The sequence below is a fragment of the Schistocerca piceifrons genome, chromosome 1 (assembly GCF_021461385.2).
Source record: "Schistocerca piceifrons isolate TAMUIC-IGC-003096 chromosome 1, iqSchPice1.1, whole genome shotgun sequence".
Taxonomy (NCBI): domain Eukaryota; kingdom Metazoa; phylum Arthropoda; class Insecta; order Orthoptera; family Acrididae; genus Schistocerca; species Schistocerca piceifrons.
Genome location: NC_060138.1, coordinates 458,066,426 through 458,078,660, shown reverse-complemented (window position 1 = coordinate 458,078,660; position 12,235 = coordinate 458,066,426). Strand labels below are relative to the sequence as shown.

The window sequence follows — 12,235 nt, the reverse complement described above, 5'->3', positions numbered from 1 at the left end:
CTGTATAAGTTAATACAGTTAGAAATGAGAATCTATACCTCATCTGATACATATGTTCTTTGCCGTTAATGTCCATACATGTTCTTTATTCTCATTCATATGCATGTGCCTTCACAAATGTATGGGAATGAAATTTTCTGGTACATATTACATTACAAACACTGTTGATTTTTCTTTCCATTTCTAAGCAAAAATTTGCAAAATGAATACCTGGCCACTGTCAGATTTTCCAGCTAGTATTAAATAAATAAATCCTAAAAAATTGCATTCAAGTGTCGACACCTTTAGACAACAATCAAGTACTTACACACAATATGAGCCCCAAGACAAACAAAGAGAGAAAAGCCATGAGAACTATTCCCTCAAGAGAAACTATAGGCAGCTTGATGTACATGCAGCTGAGAACCAGATACGACCTGGCTTATGCAATTGCAGTAGTAAGTTGCTTTAAAAATGGTCCAGGCATGCCTCACTGGCAAACAAAAGGGTCATGCGACACTTAAAAGAGACTAAGGACTTGGAGCTGCAGTTTTCTGGGGAAGAGAACCAAATGTCAAAGAATATAGTGATACACACTTGGCAGTAGACAAACAGGACAGGAAATCAGTCACTGGTTTTCTGTTTAAATCACAAAGAGTTGTTATTTACTGGACCAGCAAGAAACAACCCATAGTGGCTTTTTCAACTCCTGAAGCTGATTGTAAATGCCCTGGCCTCAACTTGTTAAGAGGAACTCTGGCTACAGAGGTTAAAAACTGAAATCTCAACATGCTCTGAAAATGATCCCATAAAGGAGGAGGAGGATATTAGTGTTTAACGTCCCGTCAACAACGAGGTCATTAGAGATGGAGCGCAAGCTCGGGTGAGGGAAGGATGGGGAAGGAAATCGGCCGTGCCCTTTCAAAGGAACCATCCCGGCATTTGCCTGAAGCTATTTAGGGAAATCACGGAAAACCTAAATTGGGATGGCCGGAGACGAGATTGAACCGTCATCCTCCCGAATCCGAGTCCAGTGTGCTAACCACTGCGCCACCTCGCTCGGTCCCATAAAGCTTTATAGTATAACAAAAGTGTAGTTGACTTATCCCAAACAAGTGGCTACTGTGGAGGAACAAAAGTGATTTCTTTAGAGAAAAAATAGACTCAGCTCAAGCTATACTGGTACAAATCCCACCGGAGCAGATGTTTTCTGATATGCTAAATCGCTCACTTGCAAGAAAAGGGATCCTCAAATAATTAAGGAATGTGGACCGATTGTTCAAGGTTTTTTTTTTTACCAAATGTTTTTCTAGTGGGATTGTTAGAAATGAGAAACTTGCCGCTGCCAATATATATACTCTTTGCCATTATTTCCATGTATGTCCTCTGTTCTTGTTCATATGCATATGTACTGAATATTATGAGTAAGCATTTGTACAATAAAATGTTTCTTGTATGTTACTTCAAACCATGCCTGAGAGACAATTTATGGATGATGGTACTCAAAGAATTTTGAATGAGGACTGACAAATATTCACTTCATTAAAGCAAAAACCAACAAACACCTTATCTTATATTGATTTGAGGAATTTAGCCATGAAATTAAGTGAGGTTAGAAATAACACATTCAATTAAATTTAAATATATTACTCAAAACAATAAAAAACTGTCCCAAGAAAGAATATAGCCTGCAACATGTATTAAAAAATTTCAGTATATTGAATGAGACATGAAAAACTGAAATGTTCCACAAATAATCCCTCCACATTCATTTCTAAAATTGAAAAAATCATATTTATCTGATTATAAGACAAACCGTAATATAGGGCCCCCCCTTTATTTTAAAAAGATCCTTAAAAAAAATTATTTTTGGCATATACTCAATAATAAAAATTACAAAATGTTTTAGTGATATACTGGTAACCTTTGTCTAAAATATCTATCCTAACTTTATGCCACTTATTATCTACATTTTGATAATACAAGACGAAATAAAATAAACAAAAAGAAATGGTTTACATTAATTTTTTATCTTAACTCCTATTTTTGCTTACTATCTGTGGTGTCACTATGTGTAATTGTCATCACTATCATCATCAGTGAATCAGTATCTGGGATGATAGCTTTAACTAACCAACAGAGATGAAAAAAGAGTGTAGAAATACTTTTACACACAAGCAGAATGAAATTTATAATTTTGATTGTCACAAATACTATTTGTTTTTTTTTTAATATGTCATATTTCCCAAGATGTATGTTATGGTGGGACCTAATCCACAGCTTAAATTGCTGCAAGTGGAACAAGCATCACCAAAATTTATAATCTTAGTTGCCACAAATATTTTGCTGTTTCTTATGAATATGTTGCAATTTCTAAGTTTACAGTTACCCTGGTACTTGAGAAAACAACTGTTTTTCCAAATACAGAGCAGATTTTGCATCTATACTGATGTGAGAATATAACAATATCCTTACATCTCTTTCATTCACATGTGTCATCTGCCCACTGTTCTCTTACTGGCCGCATAGGACCAGCAAGGTTACGGGATAATACGGGCTTGTTAGCAGAAACGAAAGGGGAGAAAGGCCATTTGAGTTCTAAAATAAATATCAGTTAGTAATTGCAAATACTATGTTCAAGAGTCACAAGAGGGGAAGGTATACTTGGAAATGACTGGGAGATATGGGAAGATTTCAGTTAGATTATATCATGATAAGGGAGAGACTCTGAAATCAGGTACTGAGCTGTTAGGCCTGGAGCAGATATAGACTCAGATTACAAGATAGTAATGATGAAGAGTAGGCTGAAGTTTAAGAGAATAGTCAGAATCTGGAGGTGTGATTGGAAAAACAAGTTTAATCTCTCAACTTAAGTTCACATAAGGTCTGAATACAAACACTGTCAGATGGAATTATACACTGAGTGACTATCACAATCATACAACACTGTCACTTCAAGTCTGTATACATCTATAACTACAAGCACTGAGTCCAAACATTTCACAAGACTGCAGTCTGACTTTGTACCCTGTCCATGAAGGGGCATGCACGTTTTAACTAGTCTGGGTGCACAGGTGCACACAGACCACCGGTGAGCCCACGATGGTGTGTTTGGTCTGTAATCAGTAGATTGCTATTTTCCATATATACGTCAGCTGCCATTGCTGGGGTTACCATGGAAGAGGCTTATGGGTCACTGTGTGTGCGCTGTTAAGCGGCCGTGAGCTGAATGCCATCTGATTCCTGGCCGTGAAACACTGTGAGCCACAGTGTGATCATTGATGATACTGGATATTGTACTTCTCCTCTCTCACCCTCCCCCTCCCCCCCCCTCCCCTGTGCTGGTGTAGTGTGCATGGCCACGGCACCAATGGGGAGAAGATCTGGGCTGGAGGCAGGGTGCTGTGGGCAGGCCAGGCATGGATTCCACAGGCCTGTTCCCACTGCATGGGCCTCCAGGGAACTTGAAGGAAGACTCACAAGTGGCATGAGCCAGATGCGCACCCAGCTGAGGGGGCTTCTGCTGTGGCAGACAGGAGTCCAGGTCCATAGGCATCTCTGGAGATGATGTTGAGGATGAAGGCTTCAGCAAATCAGGCATAGGATGTGAAGGTGAGGCTGGCAACTGAACTGGCAGTGGTACCACCTGCAGAAATATCAGAAGAGGCACCAGCACCACCAAGGGCTGCAGCAGCAGGGATGGAGATGACAGCAGTGGTAGGAGCAGAGCCTGCATTGGAGATGGTGCACTCTCCAAGGCAGGGATGGCGGCAACGGCAATGGGCCCGATGCTGAAGACCTGCAGGTGGCATGACATTCATTGCTGGAAACCACCAGGAGAGGTGGCACCTGTCCATGTCTGCTCTGTAACCAAGGAGCCAGCAGAAGGGTTGGGAGTAGCACAGGGACATAGCTGATTTTGATGCCTGTGCTGATGGTGCTCCATTCCCTCCTACGCGCAGAGCAGACAACAATCCCAGGTGCCCATGAATGACCCCTGTGAAAAACCCAAAAGTACACCTTATCATGGGGGGGGGGGGGCGGGGGGGGGGGGCAGTGTGGAGGATGGAGGAGATGCAGAGTGGTCTGGTGAGGTCTGCCATGTAGAAGTTCAGCAGGAGGCTTATCTCCCTATCTCCCTGAGGCATCATAGAGTGGGAGGAAAGGAACAGGAGCAGAGCATTTTCCTAGGGGTGGGATTGCCATAGCTTTGTCATTTGAGCCTTGAAAGTTCACAGAAATCTCTCTGCTTTCCTGTTGGAGTGTGGTGAAAAAGGTGCTGAGCAGAAATGAATGATGCCATTTGCCTTGCAAAAGGATGTAAATTGAGTGGAGGTGAATTGTGGGTGATCATCTGGTATAAGGATGGCAGGCAATCCTTCTGGGCAGAAAATGGTTGCCAAGGCTCAGATAATGCTGTCCGACATTGTGAAAGTCAGAGGGACCAGAAAAGGAAATTTGGAAAAGGCATCCACTATTATAAGCCATTTCAAACGCCAAGGTAGTCCAACAAAATCAATGTGAATCTGTTGTTAGGAGCCATCCAGTCAGGGCCAATCGAAAAACTGATGGGGAGGAGCAGGCAAGTTCTCAGCACAATCCTTGAAACTCGTGATCATGCATTCAGTACCCAACAATTTACAGTGCTGATCGGCCAACTGCTTTGTATAAACAATACCCCAGTGATCCTTGTGAAGCTAGCCCAACACACACTGTTGTAGAGATGCCAGCATTAGTACACAAATCTGCTCATTTGGTGTGTGTAAAATGACAACCCCTTGTCAGATAGAAAATGCATCACACTGGAAAAAACAACACCACAGTGACTCAGTAAAGGAACACATAAGTCTCTGGCCAGCTGGACTGGACAAACTGGCAGAGGAGCCAGAGGATAGCATCTTGTCCTGTGGCTGCAGTGAGCTGACAGTGGTCAGTCGGAATGAAGCCACCACAGTTTCCTCAATCTGGTCAATGTGAAAACACACCTCCTCTGAAGAATCAAATACTGCATCTGAAGCTACAGAGAGATGCAACAAGGTATTTGCAGTGGCGTGGTGGGCAGTGGAGAGACAGAGAATCTCATAATTATATTTTATCAAGATAAACACCCAACACTGAAGTTTTTGTGCCATCGAGATGGGTACAGGCTTTGCTGAGTGAAACAAAATGGTGAGGAGCTTGTGATCTGCCAGCAGACAGAATTTCCATCCATACAGGTAACAACAAAATTTGGAAATGTCGTAGATAATTGCCAAGGCCTCCTTTTCAAGTTGATTGCAGTTGAGCTGAATTTTGTTAAATAGTTTTGATGCAAACACAATTGGGCAGTTTGTGGTGTTGACTTTGTGGGACAGCACTGCCCCTATGCTGTAACAGCAGACATCTACCATGAGGATCACTGGTTTAGCAGGACCAAAGTGAACAAGGAATCTGTCGCTAAGCAAAACTGTTTTTAAAGCGTGGAAAGTGTTCTCCTGCTCAGATGACCAGATTAAAGGAACATTCTTCTGCTGGAGTGCACATAAGGGTGCTGCAATCTGAACAGCATTAGGTATCAAGTGGAGATAATATGAGATTTGGCAAGAACAGCCCAAAGCACAGAGAGATTCTTTGGGAAAGAGAACTCCTGGATAGCCTCCAAGTGTCTGGCAGAAGGGCGAACACCCTGTATGTCAATAATGTGGCTGAGATATTTGATTTGAGTACTGAAAAACTCACATCAGTAATTGTCTGGAAGAGGCACTCCTCCTGGATAGCCTCCAAGTGTCTGGCAGAAGGGCGAACACCCTGTATGTCAATAATGTGGCTGAGATATTTGATTTGAGTACTGAAAAACTCACATCAGTAATTGTCTGGAAGAGGCACTCCAGGTTCCAGAGATGCTCCTCTGGAGTCCTGCCAGAAACGACAATGTCATCCAGATAATTGGTGCAAGAGGGTACTTTCAGTGTCGGTTGTTGCAGAAATTATTGGAAGATGGCCAGGTCAGAAGCACTGCCAAAGAGAAGTTACTGATATTGGAACAGCCCAGTGTGAGTGTTGAAAATGAGGAAGGACTCTGTCTCATCATCCAACAGGAGTTTCAAGTAAGCATCCCAGAGATCGATCTTGGAAAAGAACACGTCTCCTTGTAATCAGTCTATTAGCTGCTCAGAGTGAGGGTGACAGTGGGAATCCATTACAGACTGTGGATTAATAGTGGATTTAAAGTCAGTACACAGGTTAAGGTGGCTGTTGGGTTTCCTGACAATGATGAGGGGGGGTTGCTCATTGACTAACAGAAATGGGTGTAATGACCGCCAAGTCCTGCATATGATGCAACTTCACTGCAATCGTCTTCCCGAGCTTTAATGAACCTTGACTAGGCCACATCCTTCAAGATAATGTGAGTGAAAAAATCTTTATCCCTACCCAGAGGGTCCCCAAAAAGCTGGTTAAATTTGCCACAGAGCTTCAGGACACTGTTGTAAGAGTTCATCAGTGCCTCATTATATGAAATCTGAAAACCATAAATGTCAAAGGTGTTAAGGAAAATATTCTAGAACTGTCATAGGAGTGGAGCACTGTGGCCAGAACTGTCTTAAGAGGTAGATCGCTATTGCATTGGCAAAGAACAGGTTCCTAGGACAACAGTGCTATCTCCATTGTGTGCAATGAGGGCCTGTGTCAGAGCATGGAGAACTGAGCTCCTCAAATATACCTCCATTAATCAAAGTTACAGAAGCCCCAGTATCCAGTTGGAACTGTACAACCTGATTCCAGATGAGCAACTGAATGAACAAATTTTTTGGTTCCTCTTTACGCAAGGAGGGACACTGGGAATGACTAACAACTGGAACCAATCCTGGTGCAGTGGAAACACTATAACAGGTTTGAACCAGAAATGACTCATCAGAAAGTGACTGGTGCAAGAACTCAGATTCATTGCCGCTGACCTAACTGACGTGCATTGCCTCCAAGCTGTAAATGGACATAGTGACAGAGTGCCCACACATTTTCTTGGAGCAAACTTCTTGAATGTGGGCAACCTTCTTGCAAAACAAACATTTGACCTGATGAAAACTACAGCCTTCCCTGTGATGAGAAATATAGCACTGAGGGCAGGACTGAAACTTGCCAGTGGTATGGCATTGCTGCGGACATGATGTGGGTCATTTACAGTACCCAGCAGAAATGGAAGGCCTGTGTGGAGAGGACTGAAGAGTGTCAAGGTCAGCAACCATGGGGAGCGACTTCTACAACTCAGTGGAATAATTCTTATGCCTTGATTATACAAATGACATCCTCAGCAGAAGAGTCTGAGAGCTTGAAGACCTCCACACAAAGTCGGGAATCAGTAATATTTTGAACAATAGTGTTCTGTAAGATAAAGTGTCAACATATGATTACCACAAGGATAGGCACATTTACACATGCAGGTCATACCACAGAACTTCATGAGCCATTGCCAGTATGATTGGGAAGTCAGCAATTTGTGCGAAAAAACTTACAATGAGCAGAGGTGACAAACATCTGAGAGTTGAAATACTTATCAAGAGCATCAATGATGTCTGAGAAAGGAACTGATACTGGCTGAGTAAGAGGAAACAGCTGTATGCAGATATGCAAGACATCAACACCAACCCAAGAGAAGAAAGAAGAGCATTGAACATCACTTAAAATGTTGTGGGCTGCAAAGTGTTGTTGAAACAGGTGCCATTTGTAATTGTCCCATTCTTCCATTGCAGCATCAAACTTGTGAAATGGCGGGGTCAATCTGTGTCAGCTGCCACTGTCATCAGCCTGGGTGATGCCCTGCTGCAGTAACTGCCAGTCATCCAACAGCAATGTGAACTTCACCATCAATTGAGAGAATTGCATCAATTTATACTTAAAAAAGGTCTTGGAGCAACACAGGTTCCTCAGCTTGGAGATCTGTCATGGCGAAAGGGAGAGAAGAAACAAAGACAAAAACAAAGGAATAAATTGATGATGCCCAACACTGTTTGTACAGAACAAGAGGAGAAAAGAAATGCACAGAGACCCCCTCATCAGAGGCATGAGACATTTGACCAGAAGCAAGGGAGTACAAACATTGTCAGATGGAATTGTACACTAATTCCCTATCACAACCATACAACACTGTCACTTCAAGTCTGTGTATGTCTGTGGTTACAAGTGGTGAGTCCAAACACTTCATGAGACTGCACCCTGATTTTGCATCCAATCTGTGGTGGGGCATGCACTTTTAACTAGACTGAGTGCGCAGGAGTACACAGACCACTGATGAGCCAGCTGTGGTGTGGCATGGGCCCATAATTGCTAGGTTGCTATTTTCCATATGATTACCAGCTGGCATTGCTGGGATTACAGAGGATGTGGTTTTATGGATTGCTCCACCTGTGCTGTAGGTACAAGGAGGACAACTGTGAGGAACCATGAAGAACAGATGAAATGCTTCAGCTGAATTATGGAAGAAGGAAGTACAAAAATGTTCAGGGAAATTCAGGAATACAGAAATATGGGTCACTTATGAATAAAATAAATAGGGAGTGCAGGGAAGTTAAGGCCCAAATGGCTGCATGAAAAAAGTGAAGAAATCGAAAAACAAATGATTATCAGAAGAATGGATTCAGTGTATAGAAAAGTCAAAACAATGGGAAGACTTGTCTGATGACATGATAGAAGAGGAAACAGGAGTCAACATGATAGAGGAGGAAACAGGAGTCATCAGGAAAAGATAGGGATTCCAGTATTAGAATCAGAATTTAAAAGAACTTTGAAAGACTTAAGGTCAAAACAGGCAGAAGGGGTAGAGAACATTCCATCAGAATTCTTAAAATCATTGGAGGGAGTGGCAACAAGACAACTATTCACAGTGTCCAGAATGTGTGAGACTGGTGATATACCATCAGGCTTTGGAGAAAACATCATTCACACCATTCCAAAGATAGCAAGAGCTGATAAGTATGAGAACTAACACACAATCAGCTTAACAGCTTATGCATCCAAGTTGCTGATGACAATAGTATACAGAAGAATGGAAAAGACAATTGAGAATCTGTTAGATGATGACCAGTGTAGCTTTGGGAAAGGTGAAGGAAGGCACCAGAGAGGCAGTTTTGATGTTGTGGTTGATAATGGAAGCAAGACTGAAGAAAAATCAAGACATGTTCATAGGATTTGTTGACTTGGAAAAAGCGTTCTACAATGTAAAAGATGTTCAAAATTCTTGGAAAACTAGGGGTAGGCTATAGGGAAAGGTGGGTAATATACAATATGTACAAGAACCAAGAGGGAACAATAAGACTGGAAGAACAAAAACAAAGTACTTAGATTAAAAAGGGAGTAAGACACGGATGCTGTCTTTCACCTCTACTGTTCAGTCTATACTTCAAAGAAGCAATGAGCAAAATAAAAGAAAGGTTCATGAGATGGACCAAAACCCAGGATGAAAGGATATCAACTATAAGATCTGCTGAAGGCATTGCTATCCTCAGGGAAAATGAAGAAGGAATGCAGGATATACTAAATTTAATGAACAGTCTAATGAGTGTGGGGTCTGCTAGTCCCCCATCGGGTGCCACCCCAGGTGGCGGATAGGGGAATGCTCTCTAGATATAGGGGGTACTGGGGAAATAAAATACCCAGGGTGGACCAAAACAGGCAGGAGAGGCTCGCTCAGCCACAGTGAAGGCAACCCTCCTAGGGGTAGAGTACCCCAAAATCAAGACTCCTGGTCCTCCAGGTTGGTGGTTGTGCAGAGGGCTACCAATCCACTCATGTAAAAATATGAAATGGTCAGGATACTCAACACTAGCCTTGGAAACAGGACAGGATTTACTGGAACAAAAACTGGCAAAGCTACAAGGAATTCTCTTTTGGATCATGGAATATTAGAAGCCTGTATCGTCCTGGAACTGCCCAAATACTACCAAACAAATTAAGAAAATAGAGAGTGCAACTGGTAGCTCTCCAAGAAGTAAGATGGCAGGGAACAGGCTCACTGAAAATAGCAGACGGGACAATAATGTATGGAGCCTGTGGTCAGCGCCATGAATTTGGAACCGGTTTCTACATTCATAAATCAATAGAGGACTCAGTAAGGGAGTTCAAACATGCTAATAACCGTATATCATATATAACTATTCAGACGCAGTGGTTAGACATTACATTTCTAAATGTACACACACCCACAGCAGATAAGGATGACAACACGAAGAAGAATTCTACAGCCAACTGGAACAAACCTACAGCTTATTAAGTAGGCACAATGTGAAAATAGTGTTAGGAGATTTTAATGCCAAAGTAGGAAAGGAAGAAATCTACAAATCAACCATTGGCAATTTTAGCTTACATGAGGAAAGTTCAGATAATGGGGTTTGACTTATAAACTTTGCAATGTCAAATGGTCTCATGATAAGCAGCACAAAATTACAACATAAACGCATTCATTTAGGAACATGGATATCACCAGATGGAAAGGTAGTCAACCAAGTAGATCATGTAGCTATCCAGAAATGATTCCAAAACAGTATTAAAGGTGTCAGAACCTTTAGGGGAGTGGATTGTGACACAGACCACATGTTAATCATATCAAAAATGAAAGTGAAACTCAAAAGGAAAGTAAATAGAAATAGAGAAGAAATTACAAGATATAACATAGGAAACCTGGTGAAAGTAGATATAAAAGAAAATTTTACAAAAGAAATTGAAAGCAATCTAACAAAACCGAGATTGACCAATGCAGAACCACAGCATGTTGAAAGCAGATGGAGACACCTGAAGGGCTGTATTCAAGAAGCAGCTTCCAAAATCATAGGTGAAAGAAAACCACCTAATAAAATTTGATTTAACACGAAGTGTCATGAAAAAGTGCTGGAAAGAAGAAATGCTAGGAATGCAAGGATTAAAGGAAGGGACAATATGACATTGAAGGAAAGATACTAAAAACTCCGACAAGAAATGCAAAGAACCCTAAGACAAGAGAAAAGGAAATACTATAACAATATGATCAGAGAAGCAGAGGATGACTTTCAACATCACAGGACAAGGCAGATGTATCAAAATATTAAAAAAATCCTTTGGTAAATTCAATAAAAGGAAACAGTTTATAAAGGATCAGTATGGGAAAATATTGACCAACAAATGTGACATACAAAAAAATGCAATGACCCGCACTCTTACTTTAAACTGGAAGAACCTGATACAATTGATACAGCTGATACAGTTACTACCCCATCAGCAAATGAAATACAGCAAGCAATAAAGAAATTAAAGAATAACAAGGCTTGTGGTGAGGATAAGATATACACCGAGTTATTAAAGAATGGGGGCCCAAAACTGGAATTAGAAATACAGGCGTTAATAGAAACAATTTGGGAGGCAGAAACCATTCCTGCAGATTGGAAAACTGCAATTGTGTGCCCCATATTTAAGAAGAATGATCCACTTGTTTGTGATAACTACAGAGGAATTGCCTTACTGGATGTCACCTACAGAATCTTATCGAGCTGCCTATTAAACAGGATGATACCAATAACAGAAGAACTGATTGGGGACTAACAATGTGGTTTCTGCAGAAACAGATCCACATTAGATCACTTATTCACCCTAAGACAAGTAACTGAGAAGGTGTGAGAATTCATTGTAGATGTCCACATATTATTCGTAGATTTTAAAAAGGCCTATGATAGCATACACTGACAGACACTCCTAAATATGATGAAGGAATTTAAAATGCCTTCAAAATTAATCATATTAGTTAAAATGTGTATAGATGAAACTTTATGTCGCATAAAGACACCGGTAGGAGAAACTGAAGATTTTAAGGTGTACACTGGACTGAGACAAGGGGATGCCGTTTCACCTGTTTTATTTAACCTTGTCCTAGAGAAGATCGACAGAGAATTTTCTAAAACCAGTCCACAAGGGATCCAGCTACAGGATGTGAACATTACAAGACTTGCCTATGCAGATGATGTAGCACTAATAAGTAGTTCCAAAAGAGAATTAATCAGAATGATGAAAAATTACTACAAAATTACTGAGAAAACAGGGTTACATGTTAATGAAGAAAAGACAGAATACCTGCCCATAAGTAAGAAAACCAGAAATGATGACTCCGACTTTAGATGGATTCAATTTCAAGACTGTTGACCACTTCAAGTACCTAGGAAGTCTTTTTAGTAATAACAACAGAACAGATACAAATAGATGCCCGTTTATCAAAAGCAAGCAAGACACTTTTTAGTTTCATCAAAATTCTAAGAAAAAG

General features: G+C 41.2%; 1 protein-coding gene across 1 annotated transcript in view; it reads right to left on the bottom strand.

The window, feature by feature from the left end:
• Positions 1 to 12,235, bottom strand: part of LOC124735543 (ionotropic receptor 93a) — a 295,666-nt gene that overhangs the window by 120,817 nt on the left and 162,614 nt on the right. The window lies entirely within an intron of this gene.